General features: G+C 38.2%; 1 protein-coding gene and 1 pseudogene across 2 annotated transcripts in view; both read right to left on the bottom strand.

Moving 5' to 3' along the window:
• Positions 1 to 26708, bottom strand: part of CYYR1 (cysteine and tyrosine rich 1) — a 117808-nt gene that overhangs the window by 33369 nt on the left and 57731 nt on the right. The gene's annotated exons all lie outside the window — the stretch shown is intronic.
• Positions 19386 to 24252, bottom strand: LOC130018424 (60S ribosomal protein L15-like; annotated as a pseudogene).

Genomic DNA, 26708 nt, shown 5'->3' with positions numbered 1-26708 from the left:
AGGCAAGAACATTTGAAAAATGAAAATGAAGGAGCTGGAGTGATAACACAGCAGGTTGGGGGGTTGCCTTGCACGTGGCTGACTGGGGTTTGATTCCCAGCATCCCATATTTTCCCCCCGAGTACAGCCAGGAGTAATTCCTGGGTGCATGAGCCAGGAGTAACCCCTGAGCATTTGCCGGGTTTGACCCAAAAACAAAACAAAAAAAACAAAAAAGAAAATTAGCTAGCAAGGAACACCTACAAAAAAATGTACAGAGAGCCTTTAGCTCTATTCCTTATATCTTCACTTCCTTCTTCCATTTCTACTACTAGTAGTTTGCTTCTTATTATTCCCTAAGGGATACTATATCACCAGATGATCAACCTAAGAGTTATCCATATTTACCTCCAAAAATATCATGTCTTAAATGTTTTTCTGAAGATGAATTCATTTAATATTAATGCCCTAATATGTTGTATTTTAAAATTCCTAGGACATATTCTTTCCTACATTGAAAATAATCAATACACGGATCTCTCAGGAGACCCATGTGTGAAACAGACACTGATGAAAGACGCAGTTTAGGAATGAATGCATGAAACCCCATTGTATAACAGTACTGTAAATCATGTTGCCTCCAATCAAATTAAAAATCAAACCAAATAAATATATTTGAATTCAATCTCAAATTGAGCATGCATATTTCATTTGGTTTGACATTTCAAGTACCTAAATTTATCATCAGCTTTACAAGATTTCCAGGTTTTTTACACTTATACATTCTCACAAAAAGGGAGGACCATATCGCTTCACATAGGCATCAGCTATGGATGAATTCACATGTTTGTCTAGGAGTTGAGATAGAACAGTGAGTGAAAAGACATCTCTTTTTACCTCTTTCAGGAAAAAAGATAGATGGGCAAAATGTAATAAGGAATATTAATGCTATAGTAATTAAAATAAGACTTTAAGGGTAAGTTGGCCAAGGAAGAAAAAAATAACATTTAGTAGTTATTGGTAAGTATGTAATTATTGAAATTTTGTGTTTTCTACTTCCTGTCTATTTCATCTCTATCCCTTTTTCCAGCTCTTGGTCTTCTCTTTTCACTAATTTATGATATTTTTCTTTTGTGTGTTTACTGTAGGCTTTGCTTTGTGGTACTATGAGATTTATGGATAACAACAAGACTCATAGCAGTCTCTTAAATTGACAAGAACTTAAGTTTGATACCATTATAAAACACAACATTTTGACATCACATTTTACCTTTTATATGCATTCCCTTATGTACTTATTGAAATTGCAGTTTGTTCTTTTAGAAAAAAAAGACTTTTGTTTTAAAAAATGGCTGTTATACAAGATATAAGAAATAGTAAGTTTTGGCCTGAGCTGAACAAATGGAACATTTGGCCATTGTTGCTGAGAATTTAAGATTGTGCAAACACTATGGGAAAAAGTATACAGGTTTGATTTTAAGAAGTACATATAAAAATAGTATGATACAGCAATATTAGCATCTTGATAATAAATAAAATATTGTCTTAATAATATATTAATTCATCACATAATTATTTCCAGTAGACAAATCAAGTGTTCGTTGATCGACGAATGGATAGACGTTCATTATTTATTATTATGTCATAGATAATAAGTACACACATAAATATGTATACACACAAATAATGAAATATTACTCAACTTTGAGAGAAAATAAAATGTTGTTATTTGCAACAATATGGTTGGCTATTGAGGCATTATGTCAAGTGAAATAAGGCAAAGAAAGACAAATATTGTAAGATCTCTCTTAATGAATCAGGAGGCTAAATATATAAAATATGAGGGATTAGAATCATATATTCCACTAAAAATCCGTAAAAAACCAAGGCTCATAGATACATAAATAAGAGATGTGGTTGCAAGTGGGAGTTGAAGGAGTGAATCAATGGATTCTGAGCCAAAATGGAAAAAGAATGATTATCGATCCAGGAGCAGTTCCTGATCACTGCAGTGTATAACCCTTCCTCTCATAATATGAAGAGGTAAGGAAGGGCATCAATAGGGACATTGGGTCTAGAGGCAACTCACCCAAGAGATAGGTCTTTGTTATGATTTCAAGAACCTGCAAATGGTAACTTATTTGAAAAGGGTCTTTGCAAATATAATTGGCTTGAGAATTTTCACAACTTTATTTTAAAATTTTTATTTATTTAATTACTTTTGCTTTTGGATCACACATGGGATACTCAGGGATTACTCCTGGTTCTGCACTCAGGATGTACTCCTAGAAGTGCTCAGGGAACCATATGGGATGCCAGGGACTGAACCTGGACTGGTCACGTGCAAGGCAATACCCTCCCCACTGCACTATTGCTCCTGCCCCTACTTGAGAACTTTCAGATCAAGATCAATGTAAATTATTTCATCCAATCTAGGTAGGACCTCCCAAAGGCGATAACCTACAAGTACCATTATTTTAGAGGCTAGGCTTTTTAATAAGTGACTTTTATAAGGAATATAAATATTCATTCCATACATAATAGGATTTTTTTCTATCAGATGAGATATAAAGCATGTAAAATAGTTAGTCGGGAGCTGGTTTATGTCCAGAAAGAATAAACCTAAGAACTACATTCAAAAGAGACAGCATCTCTGTTTGGAAGGACTGTGGCAAGTTCAGAAGATATTTCAAGAAAAAAAGAAACAACCACCACCTAATGTAGATTTGAGAGAGGCCAAAAGACCAGTTGGACAGGGGTGTTGTTTAGTCCTGGAGATTGCTGTCAGATGGTCCCAGCACAGAGATAGAGATTTTCTAAGGACATTATAGCAGCTTTTCACTTAGTATTGCACATATATCTTGGACACAAGCATAAAACAAAACACATGAAATATTTACCAGATCTTAAGTGAAATAAGGGAGGGTTAAGTTCCTACAATATATTTCTGATCACTAAAGCAGTTCCCTCCCATTGATCATCGATTTACTCGAGCGGCATGTCTCTAAACAAGGGCACTTCAGTGTTTCTTCCCCCGCCCATCTTCACTCCCACCTGCTTTGTTGAGGGCCACACTCAGTGATATTCAAGGCTTATTCTGGTTTTGTGCTAAGGGATCACTCGTGGCAGTATTCAGGGGATCATATGTGTGCTCAGGATTGTTGAACTGGGTGGGTTTCATACAAGGCAAGTGCTATATCCCCTGTACTATTTCTCCACCCCTGAAATAGTATTAGAATTAAAGAATGATTTGCATTAATGTGTTCAGTCATTTAAGAAAAACAATACAGAATGCCAGGCAGTACCCAACCATGGGCAGGTCCCCTTTAATTGCTGGGAACACTCACTCATTCATACATCTACACTCACTGACTGGAATACCTGAGACCCCCTCACCCCCTGCCCAGTTTCCCTCCTATCTTTGCAAAGTGGGGAGGTATAAATGGGGGTACCTGGAGAAAAGTTATGCAGAACAAAGTAGAACCTGCAAACTTCACACCGTGTCACCTGCAAGGGATCAGTTATTTTCTCATCAATGTTATATCAAAGAATGTTGACCCCAAAAGTATGAATTTAGGACCCACAGTATCTATGAGCAGCCAAACAGAAAATTTCTTTCTCCCTTTCTTGCTCACAGGGTGATGGACTTGGAAGAGGGGGAATCAGCCAGGTGGGAGATGGGTGAGTATAAAATGCAGTTAGTTACACCCAGATGTAAGCTGGGGATAAGTTGGGGATAAAGTCTAAAATGGTACTGGCAACTTAGATATTTTAAATCTCCAAATGAGTGACAATGCTTTGAAATTTAGAAGACTAAGGCATGACTCAAAAAGTTTGGGCAGAGCCATAACTTTTCAGCCGTCAGAGAGGAAATAAAATTTCTCTAACATGTGGTAAGATAAAGTGATGTTTTGCTTATTTATGAAACATCACACTTGCCCAATGGTCTGTTTATTTATCCCTATAAAGAAATGGTCATTTTCTTTAAGTAATCCTAGTAATTGACATATTTTTCTGGGAACAAATCAATAAGGTGGCAGAGGTTCTTTCAGAATGATGCTTCTTGTGTTCTCTAGAGGTACATTTAGGCTGCACAGATCATGGTGTGATTATTAAACAATGTCTTTCTTTAATTTGATCACTTATAATTCTTAGAGCAAGTTTTACAGGGAACTTCTTTTAAAGCATCACATAGAACCCATACAGATTTGCATTTGTTCTCTGAGCCAAGAGAGTTCTGCAACAAGGCAAAAACAAAAGATCCTGCATTCTGAGAGCTGGAATTTGAAAAAAAGTGTTTGCATTCTGTACCTTCTCTTCCTTTAAGTTCACCACTTACCCTCTGTTCTCATTTTTTCATATATACAGTGGAGATAATGAGTCTCTATTACACTTTGTTGTCTTAATGGGAAGCTTGTCACAGTTAGAGGGGCATGGAAATATGACCAGTAATGCTCAATTATACCTCTCTGAAGGATTATAAAAATTAATGATGATTTTCAAATTAGACTGAAGATGAAACATGCACTATCATTCCATGAAAGAGAGCTGGTATTATTAAGTGTTTTAGTGGATCAGTATGTTTTATTGGCTTGCTTGCACCAGTACCATAATGCCTCCGGGTAGAAAAGAATATGCATAATATCAAAATAGAAAAATAAAAGCAATAAAAAATAGATCATCCAAGACATTAATAGTGAAAATTTTTTTTGCATTTAAAAAATTAAAGAAAACCACCGAACTTTGCACTCAAGAAGCTTTAAAAAAAATCAAACAATATGCATTAAAACTTTAGAATGTTCTTCCTATACATGAAGCCAAAAGATAAGGGCAGAAATATTCAGATAAGGAGAAAGAGAGCAAGGAAACTTCCCCCTCCCATTTCAAAATGCATCATGAGTAGAATATATTTGCTATATGTCAATATAATATCCACTTTTCAATTTTGTAATCTTGTGAAAGAGAAGCAAAATATATAAATGGTGCTTCCTTTGAAGATAGGGAGTATCAGAGCAAGTGTGACAGAAGGAGTCAGTTATATTAATAAAGCAACAAAAAGAACATTGTTTAAAAATTTTTAATTTGAGGAGGTTGGGTCATATTGGGCCACACCTGATGGTGCTCAGGGTGCCTTCCTCCTGGGTCTCTGCTTGGGACTCATTCTTGGTGCTGCTCTGGGTACCATATGTGGTACTGGGAAATGAACTAGAGTCAACCATATTCAAGGCAAGTACCTTACCTTCTGTTCTATCCCTCCAGCCCCAATGATAACATCTTTTAAGAAAGGTAAAAATCACTATTCCTTCCTATATAGTTATTATCTCAGGTTGTAAACCCTCCATCAAATAGAGAGTAATTGCATCATTATTGTGTGCTATTGATGATTGATAGAGGGTTTTTTTTTTATGAACACATCAGGAAAATTGTCTGCAGAAGTGAAGACTTCAAGCCAAAATAGAATAATACAAGCTGGTATAAGACAGGCAGATAGACAGACTGACACACATACACATATATATACAGACTCACAGACGTACATATACACACACTCACAAACACACAGATAAAATGAGAATAGTTGAAATATGTTGATGCTTTTGATTTCTTTTGACCTCTGGACCTGCTGGGTTGAAGATATTACAATATCTGTCTTTTCTATTAAAGTATTCTAAAGTCTTGAATATAAAAAAAACCCAGATGTTATAAGTCTATTTATAATATATGTAATGCCAGATTATTTTCTATTTCCTATTTCTCATGTGTATGCTGTAATATATCAGTGAGTTACTGATAAAGCTAAAGCTCAGACTTTTTATTTAAATTTCCTTATCTTTAATGCCATATGTGGAACAGGGAGTGTGCTGCTTCAGAGGATGAATAGTTTTGATCATTATTTTTCCTTTTAATTTCTTATTCAATATGCTGGTATATTCTGCCCAAATGTTTATATTCTTCCTTCTATACATAGTTTGGGTATATCTGTTATAGCCAAATGTGTCTATTCTTTTTCACTTGACTCTGGAGGGAGATTGAAAAAGGAAAATAAAAGAAGCAGAACATGATTATAACAGACTCATTCTTTTTACTCACCTATAAATTCCAGTTTTAGAATTACAGCAGAGTCTTCCAAAAAATGCTCATTATTTCTAACTTCAGCAAGATTATTTTAATACTACGAAATGTAGTTGGGGATACTGTAAAAATGGAGAAAATATTTGGGAAACATCAATTTAGGAAAATTTTGGTTGTAATTTAAAGTTTACTCTTGAGTAGTGGTTTGTAGTTTCAAATATTTAAGTTCTGCTTTTTTTAACTAGTTATTTCATTCTTTAAGAGTAAAATTAGTAGTTTGAGGTATTTTACTAAGACCAAATTAAAATTGTATTTCGCTACAATATGGACCATTTAATTTGCTTCATTCATTTCATTTAATGTTCTGTTATATTATTTTTATATATGATATGTTACTGAACCTTAGTTTCATTTTATTCTCTTCATTTTATCATGTCCTGAGTAAATAAGCAAAAGTTTCATAGTCTAAATTAAGAAATAAATTATAAATTGGAAGTTTTTCTTTTAAATTCCCTCCCCAAGGCTCTAGAATGTGTTTATATATAGTTACAGAAATACACAAATGTAGAAAGACAGAGTCAGAAATAGAGATAGAAATAGATATCTATAGAATTTGGATATTTCTGCATTAAGAAATATGTTTCCAACCTCATCATCTCATCTGATTTCTGCTCACTTTCGTGGCCTTGATACCTCTTGAATCCTGTTGCTTAGAGACCAAACACTTGAAGAACATTCACTGCTGTGGCCTCTTGGAAATTTAAGATGCTTAATGAGAAGCTGACAGAAATCATTAGCTTGCTCCTGAGCGGGCAACATTTGTTCTAAAAGTCACAATAAAGCACTTGTCTGGATATTATCTGCCCAGGTGATTCTTAACTAAAATATGGACACAAAGGAGAAAAAAAATACACTTTTAGAAAATAAATCTTAATTCTCTAATCTTTTTTTAAAAAATAGAGGTATAATAAGAATGCATTTATAAAAGAGAGCCTTTCAGGCACTTGCAATTGCTTTTATTTAAAAAAAAATTTTTTTAATCACCGTGAGATACAGTTACAAAGCTGTTCATGGTTGGTTTTAGTCAAACAAGATTACAATATCTGTCTCTCTACCTTGCATACTTCCCACTACCAATGTCCCCAGTTTCCCTCCACCACCCACTACCCTTCAGTTTGTCTCTATGGCAGGCTCTCTCTCTCTTTCTCTCTCTCTCTCTCTCTCTCTCTCTCTCTCTGTCTGTCTGTCTGTCTCTCTCTCCCCCTTTATCATTTGCAATATTTAGAACTACGTGGGAAGTCTCAAATGCCTTTTTTAAAATGTTGTTGTTGTTTATGATTTTTTGAAGGACCTCTCAAGTAGTAATCAGGAAACCTGAGGGATCAGCCTAGAAATTTTCGGCTAACTGTGAGTTGGTATAAGACATGGGACACAGGATTACTTGCGCTGCACCTACAGTGCTTGGGAAGCATCCAAAGCTGCACCTGCTAAGGCAGGGCACCTCCTGTAGTCTGCAGCACCCAGGTTGGGTGCCTCAATCCAGTACTATCTCTCTGCTCCCTACTGCCTACATTGTAAATTCTATTGTTTTTCTATTAGCATTTCCTTTAGTCCCAAAGCTTTTGGAAGCAGCTAATTCAGTGAAGTGTCATAAGGACAATTGTGGAAGTCAGTGATGGACAGAGGAGATAAAATGAGGCTACAACTCCCTTTACTTCCTATCACAAAAGAAACAATAGGGAATGAGAGAAAATACTTACAAATTCTATCTGATAAGGCTGTAAAGGCAAATTCTGTAAGGAATGCTTGCCACTTAACAACACAATTGCCCAATTTCAAAGTGAACAAAGGACCTCAGAGACTTTTTTTTTCCCCAAAGAAGCTACTTAAACAAGCAAAAGTACTTAGTCTTACTACTCACTTGGGAAATGCAAATCCAACTACAAAGTAGCACCATACACCTGACTGAATGGCTGTTATCAAATAGATGAGAAATAATAAGCATTCACCAGGATATGGAGAAAAGGACGCCCCTAGGTACTTTTGGAGGACATGTTAAACTGCTAGATTATGGTGGAAAACAGTATGGAGGTTAGGTTTTCAAAAAGAAATTAAAAAATAGGAAGGCCAGGAGATAGTATAGCAGTAGGGTGCCAGCATTGTGTGTGGCCAACCTAGGTTCAATCCCTTTAGCATCACCAGGAGTGATCCCTGAGCACAGAGCCAGGAGTAAGCCCTGAATAAAGCCGGTCTTGACCCAAACAACAACAATTAAAAAAAAAAGCGGGTCTGGAGCAATAGCACAGCGGGTAGGGTGTTTGCCTTGCACGCGGCCAACCTGAGTTCGATTCCCAGTATCCCATATGGTCCCCTGAGCGCGGCCAGGAGTAATTCCTGAGTGCAGAACGAGGAATAACCCCTGTGCATTGCAGGGTGTGACCCAAAAAGTAAAAAAAAAAAAAAAAAATTATGGAAGCTATCAGTTCCACTTCTGGTATATTTCCAAAGGAAATGATATCAAAGAGATATGTTCACTTCTCATGTTCAATGAAACATAATTTACAATAGCTCTAACAACCTAGACAAGGGGGTGAAGAAATTATATGTGTGTTTGTGTGTGTGTGTGTGTGTGTGTGTGTGTATACTTGCTTTTTGGGTCACACCCAGCGATGTTCTGGGATTACTCCTGGCTCTGCACTCAAGAATTACTCCTGGTGGTGCTTGGGGTACCATATGGGATGCCAGGGATTGAACTTGGGTTGACTGCATGAAAGGCAAATGCCTTTTCATTGTACTATTGTTCTAGCCCCAGGAATTATTATATATATATTTAAATATAATTTATCCATAGGGAAAATGTATTTCTTAAATTTTAAACAAGAGGGGATGCTTTCTGAGGACAGATACCTAATAACAATTTGAATCTGATAAAATAACATAGTGGAAAAACCAGAACGCGATCAAATTAGGACATTTGAAATAGGATTCAAGATTCCAACTTGTCTTCACAGTGGCCAAGGATCAAGAAAATATTAACCTGTAGTAGAAAGTATGTCTGTTTAAGAAATCAGGTATGTATAAGGTCTGTATTTTGCATTTTTGAAGAGTAGTTAAAATATCTTTAAATGGACAGTTTCCCCAACCCCCAATGTTGCAAATTGGAAATTTTGTATGACCTATGTTGGCTGGAAGATGAAATTATAAAGAAAAAAATGGGTTATCGCTGCTAAACTTTTACAGAATTTTTTTTGCTTTTGTGGCTACACTTTGGTGCTCAGTTACTTCCAAATAAGTCCTTGGGGGTTCATGTGATGCCGGGGGTTGAAACTGGGTCTCTGTATGTGAGCGTGCAACCCAATGCCCTGAGCTGAGACTCATTTTTCTGGCTTCAGTGCTATTTGATGCACTTTTTTCCCCATATAGTGCCTCCACCAAGATGTGAAAAATTTTTTAGAATTAATATTTTCTCCTAACATTTTTCATTTAAAGGAAGAAAACGCTTGAGGTCCAAATAAAGCATGCTTCTACAAAAGGATATAGAGGCCACTGGGATGGTCTTCAGATGATGCTTTAGTAAGAGACCAAATACCTGCCAGTTTCACAATGTGACCCACCTTCTGGCTGTTCAACCTCACGAAACTTTGATCAATTGGTAAGAAAAAAAAGATACCTCACTTATAAGGCTGTATGCCAGTGAAGTGAGTATGTACATAACCAGAGTCTGGATACTGTATCTGCTAATGAGCAGGATCATTAACATTTTTATTCAATTCAATTAGGCCAAAATAATCATAACATTCTAGAACTGAGTTTTGTGAGGCTAGTCACAAGCCACAAAGCTAATCACAAACTGTTGCTAAAGAAATGAAAACGAAGGTATTGTCTATAGAACAACACAGAAAAAGCACCTCTGAAGAAACTGGGTCAATGTGAAAAAAGGAAACCAAAACATGTTTTAATGTTTTCAGTAAGTGTGAAAGAAGAAACTGAGGTGGAACTGCATTAAGGGACAATTTACTCTCGGGAGAAATATAAAATCAGGAACATGTTTTGTTATACTCCATTTTTGTCTTATTTGATCCTTTATTGGGGGATCATTTACATAACTATAATACTCTTATTCAACATGCTAAGTGATGGAATTTATGACTAAGCAAATGCCCTAGAGCCACCATACCACCAACACACAGAATTTATCTATCATCTCAATTATTCTCATGAGCCCACTTACAGTGCAAGCCGTCCACTGTCCAAAGGTACCACTCTTCAGCCTCAGAGGCTTCAGATTTCTCTCTTAATTGGAAAAAAAATGTCCTTGAGAATATGAAGTTCTTGTTTTTTCCTCCAGCTAGATTTTACTCCTAGTCCATTTCTCTTTTTTTTTATTTGCTTCCAATCTTGTTCTAATCTACAGTTCTTCAATTATTGACATGGCCCTGAGCTAAATAATCTACACAACATTATGTTTTCATTATACATGAATAACCTATAAACTCTGATATCTTTATAATAGTGGGGGGATTTACCTTAATTATTCTACTCATTATGCTCCACTATATTTTCTATTCATAAATGAAGATCTTAAAATATTGTTTCTCAAACATTATTTGATGCATTCACCAAAGTATACTAGGAGAAAGAGAGAGAGAGAGAGAGAGAGAGAGAGAGAGAGAGAGAGAGAGAAAGAGAGAGAGATGTAAAACTTCTAGATGAACTTTAAGAATAGTTATAGTCTCAAAATCAACATTCCCCTAAAAGACTTTTTGGTGCATTTCAAGAGAAATTGTGATGTAATGCAAAACTAGAATGATTCCAGGCTGTGGGCGGAAGTAGCTGTGTGGTTTTCTGACATCAGTGGTTTCAATTGCTTGAATCATACCTTGTATACCTGACCCAGGTACCTACAGTATGAGCACTTCCCTTTTATGGAAGAACAGGTCAGAAAGGTACATGAAAGTTTGTAGGCTCTTCTGATTGAGAAGAGGAATCACTATCTAAAATGTCATTAGATGCTCACTTGTCTTTTTAACAATCTATAAGTACTTGACGTCCTTAATGAGAAAGAGGATCAGGGCTGACCGCTGATCACAGAGAAGCTAAAATAATTTCCATTAGTCTTCTCATAAGAGTAATGATAAGCTATGAACTCCAAATTTTCTATTTGCTGTTGTCAAAATATGAAGAGCTTAAGAATGCTACTTTGGAAACAAATACTAGCAGAGAAAACCTCACCCGCTGTTTTCTATGGCTTTTGCTGGAGTATACTCAAGGGTTCTTTTTAATATCGAACTTTAAAATTCACCCCCAATTTTGACATGAGACATATGACTTAGTTCTTCACAGCAGCAGTCCTGAAAAGACAGATGACAGAGCCGCCAGTTATTACGGCATCTTCCAGCACAATTCAAGCAAACATGCCTTATGCTGACTACAGAGGGGTTTCGAGTTGATGAAGCAAAAACAGCAATGTCCCAACTCAGAACATATGCCATCCTGCAATGAGAAAAAAAGCTAAATATAAAGACTAAACAATATTGTATCACTGAAGTGTAATCTTTGGGGAAAAAATAGCCATCTTTACTGATACTTTTTAATTGTAGAAGAGTTGTTTTTTTTTTAAAAAAGAAGTGTATTTTAATGCAAATTTCATCCTTCAAATCTCTATATGGACTGAGAAACTGGAAGCTGATTTTTGTCCATGGATTCCCCTCCCTTTAACAGCCAAAACATCCAGTGCATGAGAAAATGAGGTTAGCTCTAAGAATGGTAATCATTTAATAACAAAACTGCAAGTCAAAAAAGAATTACAAAGATAAATCAATCTGGAGCAATAACATGGCCAAAAAAAATTCTGAGTAAGAACCAAATTTCAGTATTAAAGTACTGTTTATTTTCAGCTTACCTCCAAAATTGCTGAGAGAAGTCACTATGTTTTTCCAAATGAAAAATATGGCCACCCTATGCTATTTTCTCTCCACTGAGCTTCACAGAATGGGCGTCAGGATTGAGATAGGACTTTGTCTTAATTGTGTTAACAACAGCTGACTAGGAGTGATGTTTAGTTATTAGTTCATTCAACCTGCATTGAATTACTACTATGTCTCTGTCTTAGGGATTTGGCACACAAGGAATCGTCTTGTGCAGTGATGGATGTCACCACTGAAATCAAGTTAACGAAGAGAAGTCCTGAAGGTGGGGTCAAGGAAGACTTCCCAACGGCATGGCAAAGAAGCGGAAGCTTAAGACAGTAGGAATTTGTCGTCTAGACAAGGTGGAAAATAGTGCAGCAGAGGGCATGCACAAAGTCACAGAGGTGTGAAATAGCTCATGATGTTTGGAAAACAACAAGCTGCTTTGTGTTACTGCAGAAAAAGCTACAAGCCAGAAATTACTGGAGAGGTGGCTAAAAAAAGGCTGGCAGGAACTTGATGGTGAGAGCTGTTTTAAGCTCAAATCATGTAACTCAGACCTTGCAGAGAGAGGAATGACATCATTAGATTTAGGATTTAAAAAGTGGTTTCCCGTAGCAGGGTGCAATGGAAGCATGAGGTCTGAAAATTTTCATGAGGGCTGGGACTGGAGAGATGGTACAGCAGATAAGGCTTGGATGCAGTTGACCTGGGATTGGTCCCTGACAACTCATATGATCCCCAGATCATCGCCAGAAGTAATTCCTGAGTGCAGAGACAGGAGTAACACGTGAGCATTGCTGGGTGTGCCCCCCTCCAAATGGGGCTGTGGGAACAAGTCACAAGAGGGAAGGGGGGCTGGATTTGAGGTTGTATTAGAGAAAAAGAGGGATGGGCTGCTCTGAGAGGTGAATGGGAGAAAGAACGTTTCAAAATGGCTGCTGATGTCTGGGGTGAGCTGTCAAGTGACAGAGATAATGTGAATTTTTTGAACTGAAAAAAAGAACATGATTGAATTTGGAAATGATCACTTTGGATAGGAATTGAATGTTGAAAGTAGATAAAGAAAGGGATATACCTAATAACTTTATAGTATTTGCATTATAAACCATAATGCTCAAATGTAAACAAAGAGAGAGAGATAGAGAGAGAGAGAGAGAGAGAGAGAGAGAGCCTGCCATAGACTTGGGGGGTGGGGATGGGAGGAAAACTGGGTACATTAGTTGTGGGAAATATACACTGGTGAAGGGTCAGGTGTTGGAACAGTATATGGCTGAAACTAAATCATGAACAACTTTGTAACTGTGTATCTCACTGTGATTCACTTAAATATAAATTTAAAAATGAATATGATTGATACAAGTACTGGCCTAGGTAGACAAAGTAGGGAATGTATTTTCTTTTTGGAGATACTGGGTCAAAGAGATCTTGGCTATATTCAGTATTAAATGAGTATGGGAACAAATTGTTTATTCTAGGCCAATCTATATTTCTCAACTGGTGACCTGTGAACATCCAGAATATTCCAAGGGAACCATAGGTAAAAATCATGAAAACCGGGGCCATGGCATTAAACTAGGTGGTCATCTGGGAGGAAAGGAAGTCCCAGGAAGAAAACAATGTCAGAAGGAGACCAGGGTAAGAAAAAAAATTAAGAAACACTAGTCAGTTATTCATTGTCTAGGATTTATCTTCTTTGACTGAGGATCACACAACCATACCTCTCTATGTAGGGACATAAGTGAATATGGGGTTTGCAAAAGAATCTTAGAACTTTATTTCAAAATAAATTTATTTATAATTTGCTATCAATAATTGTTTGGTTCGTATACCTAATTTATGTATGTATGTGCCCAAGTTTTGTACAGAAATTTCTATAGTAAAAGGGTCACAAGTAAGATATGTAGAAGTCTCAGCCTAAGACATTCCAAGTGTTCATAAATGATGAACTTATATCCAAATTTTTGTGTGTTATTTACAATAGAAAGTTGAGATGATAAGAAAAGTGAATGGGCTATGTGTTAATCCATGGTACCATGCCTGCCCAGGAGGGAAGGGGTGTCACTCCCTTCCGCCTTTTTCCCCCTGGGCAGCAAGATGGCGGTCTCGGAGCTTATAGGAAAGCCAGGTATGAGCCCAGGGTGACGGGGCAACTGAAATCTCATGAGAAGGGGGGCGTTCCTGGCTCATCCTTCACACCCTACCGAGGTCACGAGTTGCCCCCCATGAGTGGCTCTCTGGCACTCTATCAATGGACATTTAGGTCGATTCCTTATTTTGGCTATTGATAGTGGTATCTATAGCTATGGCTATTGATATGGATGCAGTTTTTTGAATTGGTAGCTCTGTATCTTTCAGATAACTACCTATGAGTGGTATTACTGAATTATATACAATATTTCCATTTTTATTTTTAAATGGAATACTACATCTGTTTTAGGAGGAGGTAACATCAACTTACATTATCAACACACCACACTCAGTGCACCAGGCTGCAAGGATTTCTTTGATAGATTCATGTGTTCTTTTTAACTAGTACACTGTAGCCTACGTTATCACTAAGAACATTAAATAGAAGTCTGATTATCAGCAAGATAATTTCACTGAGTTCAAACCACAAGCACTGATATGACAAGACTTATTTATCTCAGCGATTTATCTGTGAAAGTTGATTTCCTCTTAAGTCAGGTGACTGCAGGGTGGAATTCCTTCTTGAGATTTAATGACCCAAGTTCTTTGCATCTATGGCTCTACTCTCTCCTTTTTGTCTGCATGCTTGTCACCAAAGGAGAAGGAGACTTTATGAAGTCCTTCAGATGCCTTTACCTAATCCAGACCACACATTATTTTTGCTCATGGACCAATGTCAGAGGTAGTTCTGTCATACCACTGGGTAACAGAAGGATTGGTTCTAAGTGCCTGAAGGGTTTGAATATCATCATGAATATCATCCTGAGACTGCCACAGTGGCCAGTTTTGGAGCACTGTTCTACATATGCACCTTCAGATACAACTGGACGAGCAAAGGAGTGGGACTCCACAGGCTGCACATAAGATTGAACTGAACCCACTGCCCAGGTGACTTCAAGAAATTTATTTACTCCTGCTGGGGTTAACTTATAAAATAGGGGAAATACTACATGTCTGGTCTTTATCAGAAAAGTCTGTAACTCAGATATGTGTAAAAAGAATGATCAAATTTAGATTATTGTTCACATGAAAATATATCCGTGCAGTTGTATGGGAAATTTGATTTTCTACAACTATAAGTTGTCTTTCTATTATGCATCAATATTGATAATGTTATATCATCGTTAGAACCCAAAGGAATGGCACCATTTCCAGACCTGCTGAATTAGCAGCTGTGGTGCCTTCACATTGAAATAAGGAACTGTTTATGTGTTAGCATCAACACATTTTCTAAATACAGAGCAGAAAGAAAATGTTGGAAATTCAGATAAATGCAGACATTAAAAATTACCCACAACATAAGTTTGCAGACTCTGAAAACACTTTTTGTGTTATGGTTGCCTGCAGGAATACATGAATCCAATATTCTGAGCTTGTGGAATATTCTCTATTCTGTTGCTGAAAGCCATTCTACTGGACAAGTAAATGTACAATAGGCAACCAACCATATGTTTAATAGCTTGATGTATATTTAGGATTAAGTGCAATACTAACCAAGTACTGGTGATTAGGAAATCTTATTAGAATGCATAAAAGTCATTTAATGCATTAATAATAAGATATGTGTAATGACTGAGTTTGTCAGAATTCAAAGAATACTCATTACTTTAGAATATATTATTATTTTGCAAAAGTAACTAATAGTCTTTTAAGACTAAAGATGTTAATGTTAATCAGATAATATTCTTTTTGGATATTTTCTATATTCAAAAAGTCCTATAGATTAAAATTCCAATATTTTAAATATATTTAATGAGATACTCATAGAAGTGGATCTTACTATTAAAATATGCTTTGAGTGCTCAGGAAAGTTCAGTGCAATCCAATATTGGGGCAGAAGGGGTTCGGATCATAGGTTTAATTCTCTAAAATTATCTTTAAAAAGAATTTAACTTAGCATGCCATTAAAAAATCTGATTTGAGGCAAATATTATAAACTCCATTAATAGATATTTGTTTCAGGTCTGTTTTGGGTTCTTTATTCTGATTCATTAGTATATGTTCCTGTCCCTTCACTAATAATGCATTAAATAATACAGTTTTAAAAGGAACTGTAAATTGTTTCAAGTTGAGTCATGTGCTTTCTTCAAGTGTTTGGCTATAAAATCCATATAAATTTTAAAATAAAATTTAAAAATTTTATAGCCACAAAATAATAATTGTGGCTATAAAAATCCTGTGGGGATGGCATTTATTATCTATGAGAAAGCTCACTCAATATGCATGTCTGAGTCTGATATAAATGTGTTTCCAATATTAAAGAGCATTTGCCTTCATCTATTGCTCTCATTCAGAAAATATATTTTGCTGTTAGTAAATAGTTCTATAGACATACACAAGGTATTAGCAAAACCTTTACAGTCAGTTAAAAATCATAGACTGATGATCTAAAATATGAGAATGAAAGGGAACTAGGTTATACTGTGCTGAACACCCTACATACAAAAACCTAGATGAGAAGCTTCTCATTGAACCTAATCACGGATTTTTCTGCCTAGTCATTGGCCCACATATCTCTATTGTGGTGAACAAAAGAAACAGATACAATAATGCTAGCCACAAATAGATAACTCAGCTACACGCTGGAATACAGACAGTATATCAACAATGATATAAAGCGTTCTGAAGCAGGAGGTCACTGAACCAAGATTACTGAAACATTCCCAAGAGAGGGCTTTTGAAATGGAAGGCAATGAAACCAGTGAATTTTATAACATTTGTTGGTGTAAAAATAGGACCAGGCTACCCTTAAGGAAAGGCTTCTTTGCTCCAAGTTAAACCATTACCCTGGTACAGGATTTGGATTTTTTTTCAACACCCCAGATTACAACCTTGAGAGTAATTACTTCTCTCCTATTATTCTATTCAGGCATTTCTGTTATTCTCTTTTATAAAAGAAATTCAAACAGTTAACCACAGAGTCAAATTGATAATCATACATTGTTAGATGTTTTGGAATAGATAGTGTAGAAAAATTGCTATGGAAAAAGAGAAAGATCAAGTCAAATGTCACTCTTCCATGTCAGTTCAAACGTGTTCAAAATAGTATACACTCACATACACACACACACACATACACACACAGATGTACACATACAGAACTTAAACTGTTCAGAAGCCCAGGTATTTCCTATCTCCTATCTCTCTTCTCAATAATCTGCTTAATATCCAGATTTGATAATAACTTTCTTATTTATACTAAACACCATCGTGGCTTTCCACTATAGTCTCTGTGTCATAAAATTTCAAAATTATTATTCACATTGAGTCTATATTGTAGACAGAAAATGACAACTTGAGGACCCAGTCTGGTCAGCTATCTCTTTTTGCATAAGAAATTTTTTACACATCTATTTATTGATAGTTGGGGTAACATGCTTAAAGGTGTAGACATTTAAAAGGTGTAGCTTTGTACACCTTTACATGCTTAAAGACAATCAAAAGTAATACCTTGTGAAGTCCGAATAGCACTGTCCATAAATATTTATTAAAATACATACACACCCATTGGCATAAACATTTTCTGCATTTTGGGGGGGTGCTATAAAGACAATTTCAGTAGCTGCAATATAGGCACTGTACCCTCAAGGACAAAAATTATAAAGTGAGATTAAAACAAAAAAATTTTGTCAAACTCAGTATAGAAGAAAGGGACATTCGAGAGTTGAGTGGTATACGCCTGTGTTGTACATAACTGTGGGATCTCAAATTGTCATCAAGTAAAATATTTTCTTCTTAGGTTGCCCTTTAAACTTGTCTAATTTTGTCTGGCTTCTCTCTAGTTTTCCTTTATGCTATGTACATTTTTGTCACTCTTCCTTCAGCACTATATATATATGTACTATTTTGGGGTGAGGTGTCATTTTCAGGTCACATCTGTCAGGACCCAGGGCTGACTCCTGATTCTGTGCTTAGGGATCATTCCTGGCAGCGCTGAGAAGACCATATTTGTGCTGGGGAAGGGAACTTAGGTTGGCTTGCTCAAGGCAAGTGCCTTACCATAGTATCTCTCTCCTGTCCCTCCCAAGTCCTCTTTTATCTGCCCCTGTTCTCCACAGTGTTGCGTCCCTATTCTATCTGGTATTCTTTCTGTCTGTTGACACCATATCTGGGTGCTTAAATGCTATTTTCAATATGGAAGTTCAGAGAATAAAGGTCTAATGTGATTCTTTGCTTTTATGAGTTAGTATCGTGTTTTGACCTTTTCAGACACTATTATCAGATTCAGCCTTGCATGGTACCTAGGCATTTGGCATTTTTCTCATTCTCCCATCTCTATTATATGATTGTGTGGACATAAATGTGGCTGATACAGATCTCTGTGGATGAAGGAACTAGCCAGGAATATTTGAGATCATATTTTTCTTTAGTTGCAAGGTCCAGGAGAGATTCAGTGGTAGGGAAAAAATGGCAGTATTCTAATGAAGTTGCTGAAGGTGAGGGTGTGTACAAAAGATGTGAAAGTGTGTAACTATGTGCTAAATTGGCAAACAAGAGCATCAAAGGGTAGACTACCAGGGCTCAGAATTCAGAAATGGCTGCTTTGCTGAAAAACAATCATGCCTAAACAACATCAACAGCATTTACTCTAAGTAGTAAGGCCCCAATAATCAGACCAAGGTTCCTCCTCCTCCACCTCCTCCTCCTCCTCCTCCTCTCCCTCCTCCTCCTCTCCCTCCTCCTTCTCCTCCTCCTCTTCCTCCTCCTTCTTTTTGCAGTTCAACATGGTATGTCTTAACAGCACTAATCATTTCACCCTTCCCCAACACCACCACCCTCTCTCTCTGCAAGCCCACTACATGTTTTCTCTAACTATTCCGTAGATAGATTTTTATTTTCTATTGCTGGACCACTGGACTCAAAATGTACGAATACTGTTTCCTACCAGCTAGTAGGCACATGATATAATTTCAGAAAATATTGATAGTTCCAGGATCTTAAGAGATAGTACAATGGGTAGAGCATTTGGTCTTCATATGTCAACCCAGTTTTGACCCCCACCACCTCATATGGTCCCCAAAGTCCCCCAGGGATGATCTCTGAGTGTAGACCCAGGAATAAGCCTTGATCATTACCAAGTGTGACCCCCCAAACAAAGCTGAACAAACAAAAAACAACAAAAAAGGGAAATCCTCATAGTTCCAGGTTCCTGCTTTGGATTTCTGGCTTCGGAGCTTTTATAAAAAAGTTAAAATTTCTTTACTTATTTTATTTTATTTAGTCCTATTGGGCTACTTAAAGTATTGCAATTAACCTTTGTGTCCCAGTCATCTTGATGTTAAATGTTACCATCTCAATAGAAACTTCTCCAATCTATTAATTCAGAAACGGTTATTATCTCATAAACCCCTTTTGTAAAACCTATAATATTCGCATAGTACTATACTTGATCTGAAATAACACTTGTATTCGCACTATAAACTTCAAGAAATCCCCACAGTGCCTTTTAATATTATTCAGGAGGGCTGCTTAAAACACTAACTTCTAAAGAATAAGGAATAGAATTTTACTTTCTTGGATCCTCTCCACAGACAATTCTCCTCCCAAAGAAGTTTTTCTTTCCCCACCTTACTCACTTGTTTTTTCCTAAGTAGATTATTTTTCAGTTAATACAATACTGGTAGTAGGAATTCTTTCTAACAAAGCAGATATTTAAAACAAAAGAAGTTGCATATGGAGGTAGACTATGCTCTTTGTTTTATGCCATTTTGCAAAGTCAATGTGATGATTTGAGTCTAAAAATACGGTCTTCTATGAACATTGTGCATACGCTTATTGGTACATGACACATTTTTCAAACTAATGAAATATACTGATTTTCATTCTAGGATCATGCATCTTCCCAAGAAATTCTATTTAAATAACAACCTAATTTCTTTTGCTTCACAATGTAGATCATTGTGACAGTCTGATAGTTCACAAGGGTCCTTTGAAAGCCAATTTGAATTAGTGGGAATAGATTGTACATAGAGCAAGTTTAAGTATATTAAAAATACTTTATTTTTTATTGGAAATTCTATTGATGCTTTGGTTAATGAAGATGAAATACTAAGGGTAAGGTAAGGTAAAGGCCCTCCCGTTGATTGTCGATTTGCTCGAGCGGGCCCAGTAACATCTCCATTGGAGACTTTGTTGTTACTGTGTTTGGCATATCAAATACTCTCGGTAGCTTGCCGGGCTCTCCAAGAGGGGCGGAGGAATCGAACTTGCGTCGGCCATGTTGGCTGCATGCAAGGCAAACGCCCTACAGCTGTGCTATCGCTCCTTAGGAGGGGGGAAGAAGGGAGAGAAAGTGTGTGTGTGTGAGAGAGAGAGAGAGAGAGAGAGAGGGAGGAACATGCTCAAGAGAGAATGGGGGCTTCTCCAGAGGCAGAGAGAGCCCCTACATACATCCCAGCATCAGATATGAAAACATGAAAGTACTCATCTCAAGATGTGAGATGTGGGCAACACATGTGCTGGGGTACCACAAGTGCTCAGCCATGTGGGCACAAGCAGCACATGGGCTCGGGCAGCACATGCGTCAAAACAAAAAGAAAAATCTTGAGTTTGTAATGACGACAAGAATACTCACACTAAAGCTAAAATATTCAATGCATTCTTCTAAAAAAAATTGAATCTTAAAAATACTGAAGGGCTGGAGCGATAGCACAGTGGGTATGACGGTTGCCTTGCATGCGGCCAAACCAGGTTTGATTCCCAGAATCCCATATGGTCCCCTGAGCACAGCTAGGAGTAATTCCTGAGTGCAGAGCCAGGAGTAACCCCTGTGCATTACTGGGTGTGACCCAAAAAGCAATAAATAAATAAATAAATACTGACAAAAATATCAAAATGATAGATTCTGCTGGATAATAATTTTCTTGTTTTCTTTTTTTCCGACTTTAAGAGAGGTTTCCCAAAGTCTGATCAATTTTTAATTATTGGTAACAATAGGTTATAGTGTTGATTGATAATTGTAGACATTATAATAGTCAAACTAAAGCTCATTTTCATTGGTCTTTGGAACGTGTTGTCTATTTTCACAGATATTTGCTCAAAGGACTAGAGCGATAGCGCAGCAGTAGGGCATTTGCCTTGCAAGCCACCAGACCGCAGAGCCAGGTTTGATTGCTCTGCCCCTCTTGGAGAGCCCGGCAAGCTACCGAGAGTATCTTGCCTGCAAGGCAAAGCCTGCAAACTACCTGTTATGTATTCGATATGCCAAACACAGTAACAAAAAGTCTCACAATGTCAATAAGTCTCAAACAGTCTCACGTTACTGGTGCCCACTCAAGCAAATTGATGAAAAACGGGAGGGCAGTGCTATTTATTATTTGCTCAAAAATTATTTTGTTTACTGTTAAAAGTTTTCTATAAGTTAGAGTAATGAAAAGATTCTACAGAGTAATAAAAGAGATGTTAAGCCAGTATTTAAGAATTATAAGTATAATCTATCCAATTATAACTCTGAGTACAATTAAGACTAAAACTAATGTTCTTGTCAATAAAGGGAATTACAGGAAAAAATAGACTATCCCATACGAGGATTATACAAGCCCAATCCTTCTAGAATTCATTTTTTTACCTTATGTTTTATTATATTCAGTTTTAACATGGTATTCCTTCTAATCTTTCAAGTGCTTCCATCAGAAAAACCTAATTCTCAGAAGTGGCTGGCAACTGAAAGAAAAATTCAGTGGGAAACTCAGCCATTCAGTTTCTATAAAATTGCTTTTGCTTCTTTTCAGTTGTCCTAAAACAGAAGGCCCTGATGGAAGAGCAATAAGGCATACTGGCAGAAGTGGGAGGGGAGGGGACTGAAGGAGGTGTGTGTGTGTGTGTGTGTGTGTGTGTGTGTGTGAGAGAGAGAGAGAGAGAGAGAGAGAGAGAGAGTGTATGTGTGTGTGTGTGTCAGAGCAATTGGTGGGGGTTGGGGTCGATGGAGTGGGGGGACCTCCCAATCTGAACCTGTCCAGACTATTTTCCACTAAACCTCGCAGAGACCCAGGAAGTCTTGAATACAAGCATCAAGAGCTGTTTCTTTATCATTTAAGGTCCTGGTCTCCTGAGGAGTCATATGTCAAAGCCCCAATCTTCAAAGTCAATTTTTTTTGAGAGGTGAAGCCTTTGGAAATTAAGTAGGCTCCAAAGAGTTCATAAAGGTATGACCTTCATGAAAAATACATCCATGTAAGGTAGCACTGCACTGAAGCACTGTCCTCCTGTCAGGGTGTCTAGCTCTTTGCTGTTCAATGCAGTTGCCACCAGCATTTTAATCTGTTTAGTAATCAAAATGAAATAAAATGCAAGATTTTAGTCCTCCTGTTGAACTAGTAACATTTCAAGTGTGCAATATCCATACTCAAAAAGTCCATTTTACCATGTTGGGTATAGAATATTTATCCAGCGATAGAATATTTCTATCATTACAGAAAATTCTAGTTCATAGTAGAAGACCAGCAATTGTTTTAGAATGAACAAATAGCCAAACAAGGGGCTAGAGCAATAGCACAGAGGGTTGGACGTTTGCCTTGCATGCGGGTTACCCAGATTTGATTCCCAGCATTTCATGTCCCCTAAGCACCGGCAGAAGTAATACCTAAGTGCAGAGCCAGGAGTAACCCCTGTGTATTGACAGGCATGACCCAAAAAGCAAAAAAGAACAAACAAACAAACAAAACCCAAATAGCCAAATAGGTAATTCAAAGACAAACAAAACTTCAGTCTGACTTCCTTGCGTTTGGCCACTTATGTCATAAATATAAATTAAAAGCTTGCTTCTGATTCAATAAGAAAAGTAAATACTGTAAAATATTTTATTTCAATTTTTATTGAGGCTCGGTTATTTACAGTATGGTTATGAAGGTGGAGTTTCTTGTATACATTGTTCCAACCTCACAACCACCACCTCAGTGTCTGTTCTTCTCTACCAATATGCCAAGGTACCCTCCCACCCACCCCCTGCCCATTGCCCACCCACCTTCTATCCCCTTTTGGCATCCTCAAATCTCCAGTTTTCTTGTCTAGGCCATTTCTTATTTCCTTACTATGCTTCTTTACATACCACACATCTATATGTATGTGGATAATTATCCTTAATTTTTAAAGCATTTTATTTCTTCAAATTTACATATGTGCTGACATTACGCAAAATGAAATATCACAGGGTCAGAGAGATGGCTCAGAGGGTAAGGAAATTGCCCTGCACACAGCTGATCCTAGCTCAATCCCTGATGCCCCATACAGTCCCCTGAGAACCACCAGCAGTGATTCCTTGTCACTGAATACAGCCTGCCACTCTATCAAATGAAAGATTTCAAGTCAATCAACTTTTTAAAAAATTTTATTAGTGAAACACCATGAGGTACAGTTGTAGACTTACAAATTTTTGTGCTTGGGTTTCATTATACAATGATCAAGTACCCATCCCTCCACCAGTGCCCATTCTCCACCACTAATGATCCCAGTATCCCTCCCACCCCTCATCCCCCCACCCCACCCTGCCTCTGTGGCGAGCATTCCCTTTTGTTCTCTCCTTCCATTTGGGTGCTGTGGTTTGCAAAAGAGGCATTGAGTGGCAATCATGTTCAGTCTATCATCTAGTTTCAGCATGCATTTCCCGTACTGGGAGGATCCTCCTAACAACCTTTATTTGGTGCTCTCTTCTCTATCTGAGCTGCTTTTTCCCCTAGCGTGTGCTTTATGGAATGGATTGATGAGGATAACCTCAAAGAATTTGTAAGTGGAATCTTCACCAAACCGGTAAGAATTCAGGACTCTCAGAGCTCCATATGGCATCCAGCTTGTTCCTCTGCCACAGACTGAAGGCTTCACGCAAACTTGAACTGCTTAACACTGTGATGCACGGGCTTGCCATAGGTTGCACCCTTCGGCACTGGGCGTTTGCGACCACGGATAAATAACATAGCCTTGCTAGGCCTTGTAGCCCAGCCTGCGGGTGCCTTATCTGGCCGGGTGGGCGGGAGGGGGGGTTGGTGCAGCGCCGAGAGCTGGCGGTACTGCCAGCAGAGCACTTGCAGGAGGAATCGCATCACATCCAACTGCTTCTTCCTCCAGAGCTCCTGGATGTACTTGTACGCGCCCATCTTGGCTTACTGGTGGCTGCGATGGAATGAAAAGGTGTCTCTCTTCTTTTACTCCTCATGCACATTCTCTTTTCTTTCTCCCTGTACTCTTTTTTTCCTTTCTGTAACTTCAAATAGTATTTTGTTATTTGCATTTTGCACAAAATAGATGACTCAGACAACCTGTTATCTATCATCGGGAATAAAATACCACAAACATTTTGAAATTTTTTTTCTCAGCTTATTTGTCAAGAAAATAAATAACAGGATAAATTCTTCCACAATTGTTTTTTTTTTCTCTCATTTCTCCACAGACAATTCTTGTTCGAAGCTCTGCTTTAGTTGATTCATATTTGCATTCTCCTAAGGATAGACACCCATAAATAATGGAGTGATTTTCTTATTATAATTTCATGTATGTATGTTCAGCACCTATTTTTTTAATTAAATACTTTATCCTCTTAACCACGACACTGTATTCCATTGCATGAACAGACCACGATTTATTTATATATTTATTCTTGGAGGAATATTTTTGGATTTATATTGAATTTTTCTTCTCTCATGACTAAACACTCTAATGAAAAATCATTGAACATGCCCCTTTCACCATGTGGCAAAGGTTCTACTCATTTACATTCCAATTAGCAGTGTAAAAAACGTTTTTATTATTTTTTTCTTCTACTTTCTTTGAAAATCTATTACTTTCAGACTTCCTATTCTGAATGATTAACCATATTAAATCTTTTAAAGATTATATATTTTGGGGGGTATGGTGCCGTCAGCAGGTCAATCTGTACCTGTGAGGTGAGTGCATCAGCAGCCTGATGGCAACGTCAGACTTTCAGATACCCCAAAATTGCTGCCGTGCCTTTGGCCAGACCCCAAAAACTTGGGGCAAAGTTTACCAAGAAAGTAAACAGTCAAAAGTTAGGTATGTGGGAGACAACACCCACAAACCACCTTTGGCTCAGCTATATAATTGGAGGCATGGCCTCTCTGGTTCCTGATCGAACTGCTTAATGGCCATGATCCCAGAGTCTCAGAAACGAATCCCGGAACCCAAAGGCTTTTGGCAGAAATGCGTCCTGTTCCTGCAGTGGGTTACTAGTGCTGGGCCACTCCAGGTGGGAATAGGTTTCGTGCCTTGGCCTGTTCCCCCTGGCGGCCTGGTGACCACCATCCTCCACTGGACAGTCAGGTTTGGGCCTGCAATGATGAGACACACGGGGCCTCACCACATGGTGGTGGAGCCAACTCTTTCTCCCCATCCCAACGAGACCCCGAGTGGCCGCCTACAAACGGCCTCTCTGACTCCTGATAAAGCTGATTAATAGCCATGATACCGGAGATTCAGAAACAAATCTTGAAACCCAGCGGCTTTTGGCAGAGATGCATCTGGACCACATACAAGGTGGCTGCCAGCTCAGAGTTTATTGGAAAGCCAGGTATGAGCCGGCGGTGATGGGGCAACTGCAGTCTCATGGGAAGATGGGCATTACCGGCTCGTCCTTCACGCCCTATCGAGGTCACGAGTTGCCCCCCACAAGCGGCTCTCTGGCATGGCCATGGCTCCAGAGGCAAAAGGACTTAATCCAGAACCCAGCAGCTTGCGGCAGAAAAGTGAATGGACCATGCATTAAACTATGATGCCATGCCTCCCTGGGAGGGAAAGGGTGTTGCTCCCTTCTGCCTTCTTCCCCCTGACAGCAAGGTGGCTGCCACCTCAGAACTTACTGGAAAGCCAGGTATGAGCCAGCGGTGACGGGGCAATAGCAGTCTCATGGGAAGGGGGGCGGTACCGGCTCGTCCTTCACGCCCTATCGAGGTCACGAGTTGCCCCCCACAAGCGGCTCTCTGGCACAGCCATGGCTCCAGAGGCAAAAGGACTTAGTCCAGAGCCCAGCAGCTTGCAGAAGAAAAGTGAATGGACTATACGTTAAACTATGGTGCCATGCCTCCCTGGGAGGGAAAGGGTGTTGCTCCCTTCCGCCTTTTTCCCCCCCTGACAGCAAGGTGGCTGCTGCCTCAGAGTTTATAGGAAAGCCAGATACAAGCCGGCGGTGATGGGGCAACTGCAGTCTCAATGGAAGGGGGGGGCGGTACCGGCACGTCCTTCACGCCCTACTGAGGTCACAAGTTACCCCCCACGAGCAGCTCTCCGGCACGGCCATAACACCAGACACACAGAAACCAATCTCGTAATTATCTGGCTCTTTGCAGAAATCCAAACTCGTGGCCATGTGACATTATATGATTCTCATAACCAGCTATAGAAAACAAAATAGTTCACAATGGCTTTTCGGCAATTCTGATTGTTTGGGGGGAAATTCTAAACAATAATGGTGCATCTTTTGTCGAAATAATGAATGTAATCAATGTAGAGAAGAGTTAAGTAGAAATCATCTGCCTCACAGGCATTTGGAGGGGTGGGAGTGGGGGTATACTGGGGTTCTTGGTGGTGAAAAATGAATACTGGTGAAGGAAAAGG

Source organism: Sorex fumeus, unplaced genomic scaffold, assembly GCF_029834395.1.
Source record: "Sorex fumeus unplaced genomic scaffold, SorFum_2.1 ptg000265l, whole genome shotgun sequence".
Classification (NCBI taxonomy): domain Eukaryota; kingdom Metazoa; phylum Chordata; class Mammalia; order Eulipotyphla; family Soricidae; genus Sorex; species Sorex fumeus.
Note: the sequence above shows the minus strand (reverse complement) of the source record. Positions and strands in the feature narration are given on the sequence as shown.